Source organism: Heterocephalus glaber, unplaced genomic scaffold, assembly GCF_053883595.1.
Source record: "Heterocephalus glaber isolate CG9 unplaced genomic scaffold, H.glaber_assembly_v1.0 deba00001446, whole genome shotgun sequence".
Taxonomy (NCBI): Eukaryota; Metazoa; Chordata; class Mammalia; order Rodentia; family Bathyergidae; genus Heterocephalus; species Heterocephalus glaber.
This window is the reverse complement of record NW_028258298.1, coordinates 1,265,934-1,275,930: the sequence shown is the minus strand read 5'-3', so window position 1 is coordinate 1,275,930 and position 9,997 is coordinate 1,265,934. Positions and strand designations below refer to the sequence as shown.

Genomic DNA, 9,997 nt, shown 5'->3' with positions numbered 1-9,997 from the left:
CTCCCGGCGCTGGACCCGGGGCTGCGGGCGGGGCCGGACGCGCCCGGCTCGGCGCCCCCGAGTCAAAGCCCCGGCCCCTACTCGCACCCCGAACCGCCCCGCCTCCATCCTGGCTGCTCCTGGCGCCCAGCTTGGCAGCCTCTCTCAAAGGGTGATTGTTTCCGGGCCGGGCTGTTGGGGGGCGGGTCTCTGGGACCGGGAGGCAGGGCTGGAAAGCGGGGAGGGTGCGGCCCCCTCACCGGGTGCAGGAGCCGCGGAGTGGAAGGAGGCCAAAGGGCCCGCGGGATCTTGTCAGGATAGGGGGCTGCTTGTGTGGGGCAGAGGTGATGCTGACCAAGGGGCGGCCCTGTCTGTGGGCACTGCTCCATCTTTGAGGTGCAGGTCAAGCTGGGAGTGTCAGCGTCCCAGCCCCCTCACCACCAGGACAGTGCGCTGGCTATGCACAAGGCGGAGGCTCTGGCCGGGCTGTCGGAGGCGGAGGAGCAGAACGGGGGGCGCAGGCCACCCGTGGTTTCCCAGGCGCGCTGTGCCATGTGAGCTGGTGGGCTGTGTCGCCAGTAAGGCAGTGTGGATGTGTGCAGAAGTGTGCATGGCTGTGTGCGTGTGCAGAGGTAGAGTTCATGTAGCCACCTAGGGAGAGGTTTCCAAATGCCCTTTCCTCCACTTGCCAGAGACATAGAGCTATCCTTGGACTCCAAAAGGTATACATCAGACCCGGTCCCCAGGACAGCGGTCCTCAGGGCCATCCCAGCTCCTGTAGGGTGTCACGGCTTTCCGCAGGCTCTGTGACCTGTGGTACCGTGGGCCAAGGCCTCTTTCCCCATCACCTTCTCTGCTCGGGAGCACCAAGCCAAGCCCTGGTTCTTTTATGGGGCATGTGTGGTGGGATGGGTAGGGTGGGGGCTTCAAAATCACTCACTTTGGTCAAGACCTCGCAGTGAGGCAGACTTTCAGAATACATAATCAGTCACAATCACTAAGGACCGCTGGCCTTCCTCTCACTCCCTCTTCCTTCCTGGGCGCAACAGTTCTCCTCAACAGAAAGGAAGTCCTTCCAAATCTAACCTGAGCACCTCCTGCTGCAGTGCAGGATAATTTCCTCCTTCTCTTAATGCAGCATGGATCACAGCCATCCCTGCTGTGTGCCTTCCTTCCCCTGGTGGGATGGCCCAGGCTCCTTTAGACTTTGCTAAGAAAATCTTTCCTGGGACCACATTTTCCTTCTAATATTCCCTTCTGTGCACACTCTCCTTCTCCGTGACTCCACATCAACTAGAGAGCGGGTACAAGAACAGGAAAATGGAGCATCAGAGCATGCAGAGGAGAGACCAGGCCCAGGGTGCGCTGCCACTTCCTTTCTGAACTAGCCAGAACCAGGCACAGAATCAGCAAATGGTCCAACAGTGGCTCCCTTGGAGACTGCCTGCTTCCAACTGGGTTTTACCAGCAGGAATTGGGGCCACAGCAGACCCCATCAGTGTGTGCTCACACCCAGCTCTCTTTTCTCCAGCAGGGACAAGCTCCTGAGTGGGATCTCAGGGCCATGGCAGTGAGGAGGCCTGTGCTCCACCAGCTCTGAAGATACCAGCTACGTGATGGGCTGAGGTCTTTAATCAGTCTTGTCTCTAAGTCGAGAACAGGGTTGCACTAAGTGGCCCCTTGGGATCCTAAGAGGCTGCGGCCTTGGGGTGCAGTTTGCAGGTGTCTGCATTGCCCTCTAGCTCATGGAAGCTTGAGCAGCTGGAGCAGGAAGGGCAGCAAGCTTCATCTCACTAATCATGTAAGAACAATAGTGATAATAAAACCCCTTGCTTGGGACCTGTTTTGCAATTTAGCCCCAGGGTCTGTTTATGGAATTTTTTAATATTAATTTTTAATGCCAATTTAAAAGAATAATGTGAGATTTAAATTAGCATGAGAAGGCTCAGTAAAGAGACAATAGTCTGCCATTTGTTTCTGTGGCAAGTTTTGGCAACACCCCAAGTGCATGGACACACATACACACACACACACAGATCTATGTAGACACAAAGCATGCACATGGAGCTAGATACACATGTGAGTGCAGAAAAACTAATCTCTATGAACATCCTGTCCTATAGCTGCTCTGCACATAGGAATGCATGCACACGTACACGCCCACACACACCCGCCTGTGCCACATGGGCAGCAGTCCCCACCAGGTGGTCTGACCCAGAGCTGTCACCTTCTTACTCCTTTTCTCTGTCTCTCTGCTTGGTCTCTGCAAGTCTGGAAAAATCCATTCCACATCTGGATTTGGTACAGCCCCACAACTTGGCTCTTGATCCAAATATCTGGAGCAGCCTCCAGGTGTTCCTGAATTACCCATCTTTCTCTCCTTCTTCCTTCTCTGTGAGGAGAGAGCCCCTCTTCTCAGAGGCCCCCGAAGCCAAGCACAAGTATGTTTAGTATGCAAAGCTCGGGTCTGTCCTCTGGGACAAGCCTTTATGTGTTTATTGTGTAGTTAAGCAGGACAGAATCCCTGCCCCCGCTCTGGTCTTGGCCCAGTTCCCATAATCTGAGTCCCAGAAGGGTCCTATAAAAGCATCATCTGCAATGCAAAACCGGCAAAACATCTGGAAGGGTCCGTAGGTTTTCTCCAAATCACCTGTGCCCTAATTTAATATGAATAACAATTAGTTTACTCTTATCAGTTAATTGTTCCCCTAGCTGGTTCTGTCTGCCTCAGCCTCTCTTCCATCAGGATTGTGCTGGTCCTCTTCAGGCCAGTCTCTCCTTCTGGGCCAACCATCCTAGGGAGTAACAGCTGAGCTGCCTTTGCCTGTGCACCAGCCCCAGCCCCCAGGCTGCCATCTTAGCAGTGTACTTGCTAGGGTACATTTTTAGAGCCAGCCAACATCCTCTCCTCCACAGGGAATCCACAGCCATGATTTTGCTGATGAGGGCAGAAAGGCCCAAGGAGGAGTCCACCATCATGCAGTGCACGTGCTCACCCACCATTGCCCAGGCAGGGACACAAGAAACTCACAGTGAGAGCACCAGGCACCACCAAGAAGCCCTAGGAACACTGACCCTGTCTCTACAGTGGGGTGAGTCCTGGGGACCCAGTCCTGCTCTGACTCTGCACAGCGGTATGTATGTGTGGGTGGTTGAGTTTGGAGCTCTGAGTCTTTTATTAAGGTGCCTCTGCTCTGAGCTTCGGATTGTGGCACACCCTTGTTGCCCATGGTAAACTGGAGGTGGCTATTTGGTGCAGAGACTCTCAGATCCCACTTGCTTGCCTCTTTCCCAACCTTCTGAATTCTCTCAGGTATCCCAGTCCTTGGAAGAGTATAGGTGTGTGGCAGTGGAGTGCAGTGTCATTTAATGGTCCCTGTGCTTTGCTTTCTGTGGCTGAAGGAAGCCTGAGAGGAGTGGAGCCCTGTGCCTCAGTGAGGGCAACTCTGGGACAAGTCTGGGGTGTTCTGTGGCCTGTTGGAGATGTGTGAGGAACCCAGTTGCCCCTTGTGGAGTCCACTCTTCCAGATTTCCTGAAAGCTCCTTCCAGCCGGGCTCTGAGGCCCTTGCTCTTTCCCTCAGCCTCCCCTGACCATCAGGGATCACAGGCAGTGAACTACTTTTCTCCTGAGTCCCATAGCACTTAGTTCTGGACATCTCTGTGGGCTTGTCTTCACGTCTACATGCTTTTATTTATTTCCCTAATATATACTGAGCTCCTGTCATATGGTTCTTCCTGCCTGAGAGAGAGAGAGCGAGAGGGGAGAAGAATGACAGCCACTAGGATGGTTAACTTGACTGGGCCCTTTGTGTATACCAGGCATTGTTTTAAGTCTCTGATTTTATAATGTAAGGGGTTACTTAGGAGATGGTAAGTTTCTATAATAGTTTCATTTTGTATGTCAGCAATCTGGGGCATAGTATGTAGGTAACTTAATCAAGGTCACATGCTCACTAAGTGGCAAAGTTGGCCTTTGGTCAGGTGATTGAGTTCCAGACTTTTCAGCTGTGTGTTCCCTGGGGGCTGACTGCTGGTGGATGCCAGAGAGATACACAAGACACTCATGGATATGGAAGGTGACAAACTGGGTCAAACCAGCTCACGGGCAAGAGAGCACCCAGAGGAGGCTGAGGGAAGGTGTCTTCAAGAAGGTTGCCCTGGAGCAGAGGCCCGCAGAAGGGCCAGTGGTGTATGGTGTTGGGAGAACAGAACCCAGACCAGCAGACAGCATTGGCACAGCAAGGCTGGTGTGCGGCGAGAAGGATGTTCTCTTCACAGTGCAGGACTCGTGTGCAGGACTGGGCTCATGCACTGGTGTCTTCTAGGGAGAAGCTGTTCAATAAATATGATGGATGTAGTTGTTTAATTTCCTGCCTAACTCCCATCCACAGCTGGGGTGATGGGCAAACATGGACTCCTCACACTGTCTTTCTGCATTTGGAAGACATAACCAGGGAGTTTGAAGACTTCCCTCACAGGTGCTTTGGTTTCATTCTTCCATTTCTTCATTCAGTCATCCCAATTTCACTGAGCTTACTTTGGCTGAAAATGCAGAAATGAAAGACTAGCTCTTGCTTCCAGTCCATGGCCCTCTCAAGATGAGGCATCTGTGTCTCAGTTTCATTGTCTGCCTTTCCCCATGAGCCTTCCCCTGGACTCTTCTGAGGGAAGGGAGACACAGGCAGAGGACAGGTTGTTGGGAAGTTTGTGGGGACCTGGGCTGGGGCTACTGCAGGTGCAAAACCTGGGAGAGAAGGAAGAGCAAGCAATGCAAAGCTGCCTCCAAGTATGTTTTTATCACCTAAAAATAGTCGGGGCTGTAATGACTTTTGGGGGGATGGGAGAGGAGGGAGAGAAGGCTATAAGAGGTGCAGAGAAATCTTAGATAGCTGGGGTGATAAGGCATATTCTGAAAGATATATTTAGCAATATAAAGTTTCAGAAAAGACAGCATATTAAAATCAGGCTTCTCTCCTCCCTCTCAAGCTTCCTCTGGCCTAGGACTATTCTAAATTTCTCTCTCTCTTTTATTTTCTGGAGCTCAGAGTGTTACTGACACTGGGGAGAGGAACACGCATCCAGTGTATCTGGACATTCTTTCCTCAGCCTGACAGCATGTCGCTGAACCATATGTTAAGGCAGACAGGGAGAGAGCATCACATTGCATACTCCCTGATGGATCACTGATGGTGGGAGCCTGATGGGGCTAAAGAGCATGGCCCTATTGGCTTTATGAGACAAACTCATCTGTAGGATTTCCGGGAAGGGAGAAAGTAGAAATATGGACTCATGAGCAGAGAGTGTTGTATGTTGGGGGTGAGCTTTTCCTTCCTCATACATCAGGAATACAGGTGGAGCAAGTCCACTTGAAAGTCTGAATAGTACTCTCAGCAAACCGCACAGTGGTTGGCTCTTCCCTGAGATCCCAGAGGTGGCAGTCCTGGGCTCATTACCCAGCCAGTGGCCCCAGGCCTCTGTGGCTGTACCCATGCCCAGAGCTGGGAAAACCATAGTTTATTTTGTGGCTACTTCCTGCCTGGAAGCATTCAGTGTCTCTGTAGGGAAGCTGGTCATCTGTCCTCACACAGCCTAATTAGGGAAGAAGGGTCAGCAGTGTTAGGGAGAGCTTTAATATAGCCCCTGGGTTTGGGCACACATCTGACAGTTCTAATTCTCCAGCTCTGTTTTCTGCAAATGGATGGTCATTTTGGGCTTTCTGGTCTCTAATCCTCCATTCAGCAAAGCAAACACCCTAAATCCTCAATAATGTAGGTTTCACAGTCTCACACATGCACGCCTATGTTTCAGCACCGAGGCCAGCACCACTCATGCGCTGCATATGTTCTTGCATCTGGACAGAAGCAGTGTCAGGGAGCAGAAGGCCAACTTGGGCTTGGCAGGAGGGCATCACATTGTGGAAGCCATACTGATGACCATGTGGAGCCTTTTTTCAGGCCTGGTAGTTGTATTTCTTTGAAAAGGAAATCTTTAAAGGATGTTCTTTAAAGTAACCAGTAGACAAGGCATACAAGTGGAAACAGTGTATTCAGAGAGGACTGACAAAGGCTGAGAAAGAAGGCCTACATTCCAAATGAAGGGACTGAGCTAGATCAGGAACAGCAAATCAATTTATCTTGCATGCCAATTTCAGTAAACTGTAGGTGTGTGAAGTGCTATGAAATGTTTTGCAGTCACATCTGTGATGAACAGAATGGAGCACCATGACCGTTAGTGATGTCTACCTGGAGTGGGTGGGAGGACAGTAGGAAAATTGTGTGTGTGTGTGTCTGTGTGTGTGTGTGTGTGTGTGTGTGTGTGAGAGAGAGAGAGAGAGAGAGAGAGAGAGAGAGAGAGAGAGAGAGAGAGAGAAAGGGAAAGAGAAAGAGAAAGAGAAAGAAAGAGAGAGATTGATTTAAACATTGTCTGTTGTTTGCAGTTGATATACTGGAAAATATATTTTACTTACCTACAGTGAGCTTACATTCTAAAGGGAAAAGGGACAAGTAAAGAGGAACAAAACAGTGGGATAAATGCAGTGTTCTGTGGGGCTGATGGCACGTTCTTGGGCATAAAAGGAATGGTGAAGTCCCAGCCCATTGAGTTCCTCACATCAAATTAAAATTGTCTCTATATGAGGAGGCACAACTAGCAGAACTTGAAAACAAGATTTCCAAGAGTTAAATTCTGATGTCTAGAAAAGAGCTCCCAGGTTCTGATGAATCTAGGCAAGATTTTGATAAGTGATACTTGTCTATCAGTGCAGGATGGGTAATCACAAAACCATCTCCTAGAACCAGGTTGGGTTTCATCACCCACAGACTACCTAGGAGAGTCCAGCAGACTACAAATTCAAAAGCATATTTAGAACTGCAAATATCTGAGGGTTGGAAGTTATCCACGTTTAGATTACAGGAAGGCTGGGAATGTCTTGACATATGAGCACTTGGGAAGACCACTGGAGTCAGGTCCAGAAACACAGCATGTGTCTCTAGGACAGCTTTTCTAATAACTTTTTTGTCTTCAATCTCTGGGAAACCACTACCATCTTTGTAAATCTTAGCAGATTTATTTGTGATAAACTCAGTGTGAAAAAATTTAAGCAAGAGGAGAATGGATACTAACTTTACAACAGGGTACACTGAGGCCCAGAGAAGAAAGAAACTGCCCAGGGCACATTGCATGGCCTAGCTCTCCTGCATGTACTGACACCAGTGGGCCTGGAGAGCTGGGACACAGCATGGTCAAGGCCTCTGGCTGAAGACTGAAATCCATAGCGGCAGTGAACGGAGAATCTCCATGCCTCTCTCTCTCTCTTTTTGTGGTATGATCCTTTAATTCTTGGCTTTTATTTTTTTCTCCCTTCCACTGCCCTCCCTTCACCCCCTCCACCCTTCCCTATTTGCAAAGAATTTGTTTCCATTTTTTTCCTTTTCTCATATTTTTTCTTTTCTCTTCTTTCCTTTTACCTACCCCTCCCACTTCCCCTGCTCCTTTAGACCTTTACTTCCTATTACACAATATCAATTATACATTTTTAAAATTAAAATATCAAGACCTAGGAGACATTACCACAGATTTTACAGAATTTAAGATGGTATAGAAAGCATATTTCAAAAATCTGTTTTGAAATAAATTTGACAACTTCTAAGAAGTACCTTGGAAAGACAAATTAATGAAACTAACTCTGGAGGAAATTTGAATAGCACTTATTAAAGAAAGTATATTCCTAGCTTGAAAACCTACCTATATGACAACAACAGGCTTGTATACATTTTAACTGATAAATTATATCAAACATTTAAAGCAGAGAAAAAAAGGAACACTTCTCCTCTCATTTTAGGAAATCAACATTGTGCTAATCCTAAAACTGGATAAAGATAATAGAAGAAAAAAGTATGAACATAGATAGACATTTGTTTAACAAAACAAACTATTAGAAGTCAGATCTGGCAGTATGTAGAAAGTGGTTTTATTATAGGGATGACAGTGTTGGTTCAGCATTGGAAGATCCACCCCCAAAAGTCATCATTTTAACAGAGGAAAGGAAAAAGTCATATGATCCTGTTAGTAGTTGGAGAAAAAGTATTGGACTAAATTCTACAGCTGTTCATGGTAAAAGCTATCAGGAGACTAGAAGTAGAACAGAAACTTCTCAACAGATTAAAGACATGTACTCCATACTTTCAGCGAGAATGCCTTATATGAATGGAGAAGATACAATGCTTTCTCCTTGAGGTGGGGAACAAGGGCAGATATGCTTACTCTTCATCTGTCCATTAAACTTTGAAACCTAGGCCCAAACCAAAATAGTCTGGCAATAAAATGACACAATTAGGATAGGATTGGCAAAGTAGAAGCAAAATCTTTATATGTAGATGAAATGATCATCTACAGAGAAAATACTAAGAAATCTCTAGGAGCCCCTAGAACTTGTATTTGAATTTAGCAGGATTAGAAAACACAACATATATAGAAAAATTCAGGTCTATGTATACTTGCTATAAATGAAGAATTGGATATTGAAATTTAAAAGTTATGTAGGAGTACAAAGGACCTAGAAAAGTAAAAAAAACAAAAAAAAGTGTTGGAAGACATTTAGTACCTAATTTTAAGACTTCTTCTAAAGCTACAGTAATCAAGGCAGTGTTGGTGTAAGGAAAGACATGTAGATCATTGGAATAAAACAGAGAATCTAGAAATAGAACCACACATATATGGTCCACTGAGTTATGAAAGATTATTTAACATTAACATTTTATAGAACATAACTCAATTTAAGAGCTGAGGAAAAGGTAGTGTTTTCAGCGAATGGCACTAGAACACCTGGTATCCGTATATAAAAAATTAACCTCAACCCTTTTTTTTTCCATACATGAAAACAACTTGAAATGATCTATGAACCTAAATATGAAAGCCTAAAAGTATAAAACTTTAAGAAGAAATTATAAGGGAAAATGTTTATGAATTTAGGGTAGGCAAGAACTACCTAGGATACAAAAAACATGATGTATAAAAGAAAAAATTGATAAATGAGATTCCATCAAAATTTAGAACTTTAAATGATGTCATTAAAATGAAAAGTAGTCCTTAAACAGACCATACTTACATTACATATAACCTATGACCAGAATATATAAAGAACTCTTACAGCTCATTAATAGACAACCCAATTAAAAAGTAGACATAAGAAGATGATAAATAGCCAGTACAGCACAAGGAAAGGTGTGCAACTCTAGAATCAGAAAAATACTAATCAGTACAATAACAAGATTGAATTATACACTCATCAGGGAGATGAAGTTAAAAGTTTTAAAAGCCTTGTCATGACTTTTTCTTTTTGTTGGATTCTCCCCCTTTGCGTTTAATTTGTCACGCCCAATGGATTCATTCTGCTGGACTTCCTGGGGGTGTGATCCTCATTGTCTTTTCCTAGGATATTGTCTAAAACTTTTTGGAATGCTGGTTTGATATTCATGAAGTTCCTGAGGTGCTCTTTATCATGAAAGTATCTTATTTCTCCATCAATTTTGAAAGATAATTTTGCAGGGTACATCAATCTGGGTTGGAGGCTGTTTTCCTTTAGGGCTTGAAACATATCACTCCAAGCTCTTCTTGCCTTGAGGGTTTGCATTGAGAAGTCTGCTGTGATTCTGATGGGCTTTTCTTTGTATGTGATTTGTTTCTTTTCTCTCACTGCTTGTAGAATTTTGTTCTTCCATTGGGTTTCTGGAATCCTAATTATTATATGCCTGTGTGTAGATTTTTTTTTGATCAAGGCTAGCTGGAGTCCTATATGCCTCACTTATCTGTATGTCAAGTCCTTTCCCCCTGCTTGGGAAGTTTTCTGCCATCACTTCTGTGAACAGTTTGTTTTTTTATGTCATTTGCACTATCTCCTGTTTCTTCATTGACTCCAATCAGTCTTATGTTATTCTTCTTTACATCATCTAGTAGCTGCTGGATTGATTCTCGTGTTCCCTTAAAATTTTAAAGCAATTTTTCTTTTCCTGGTCACTA

General features: G+C 45.7%; 1 long non-coding RNA gene across 4 annotated transcripts in view; it reads left to right on the top strand.

Annotated features, from left to right (window-relative positions):
* Window positions 1–23: 23 nt before the first annotated feature.
* LOC110345428 (uncharacterized) overlaps window positions 24–9,997 on the top strand; it is a 49,755-nt gene continuing 39,781 nt past the window's right edge. For 2 of the 4 annotated variants that reach the window (XR_015452406.1, XR_015452407.1), the window contains exons 1-3: window positions 24–151; window positions 1,511–1,780; window positions 2,896–3,071. This is a non-coding gene — a long non-coding RNA (uncharacterized LOC110345428). Of the gene's footprint in view, window positions 152–1,510; window positions 1,781–2,895; window positions 3,072–3,961; window positions 8,332–9,997 lie in introns of those variants that run through there. The other 2 variants (XR_002388754.2, XR_002388755.2) reach the window with 2 other exon arrangements.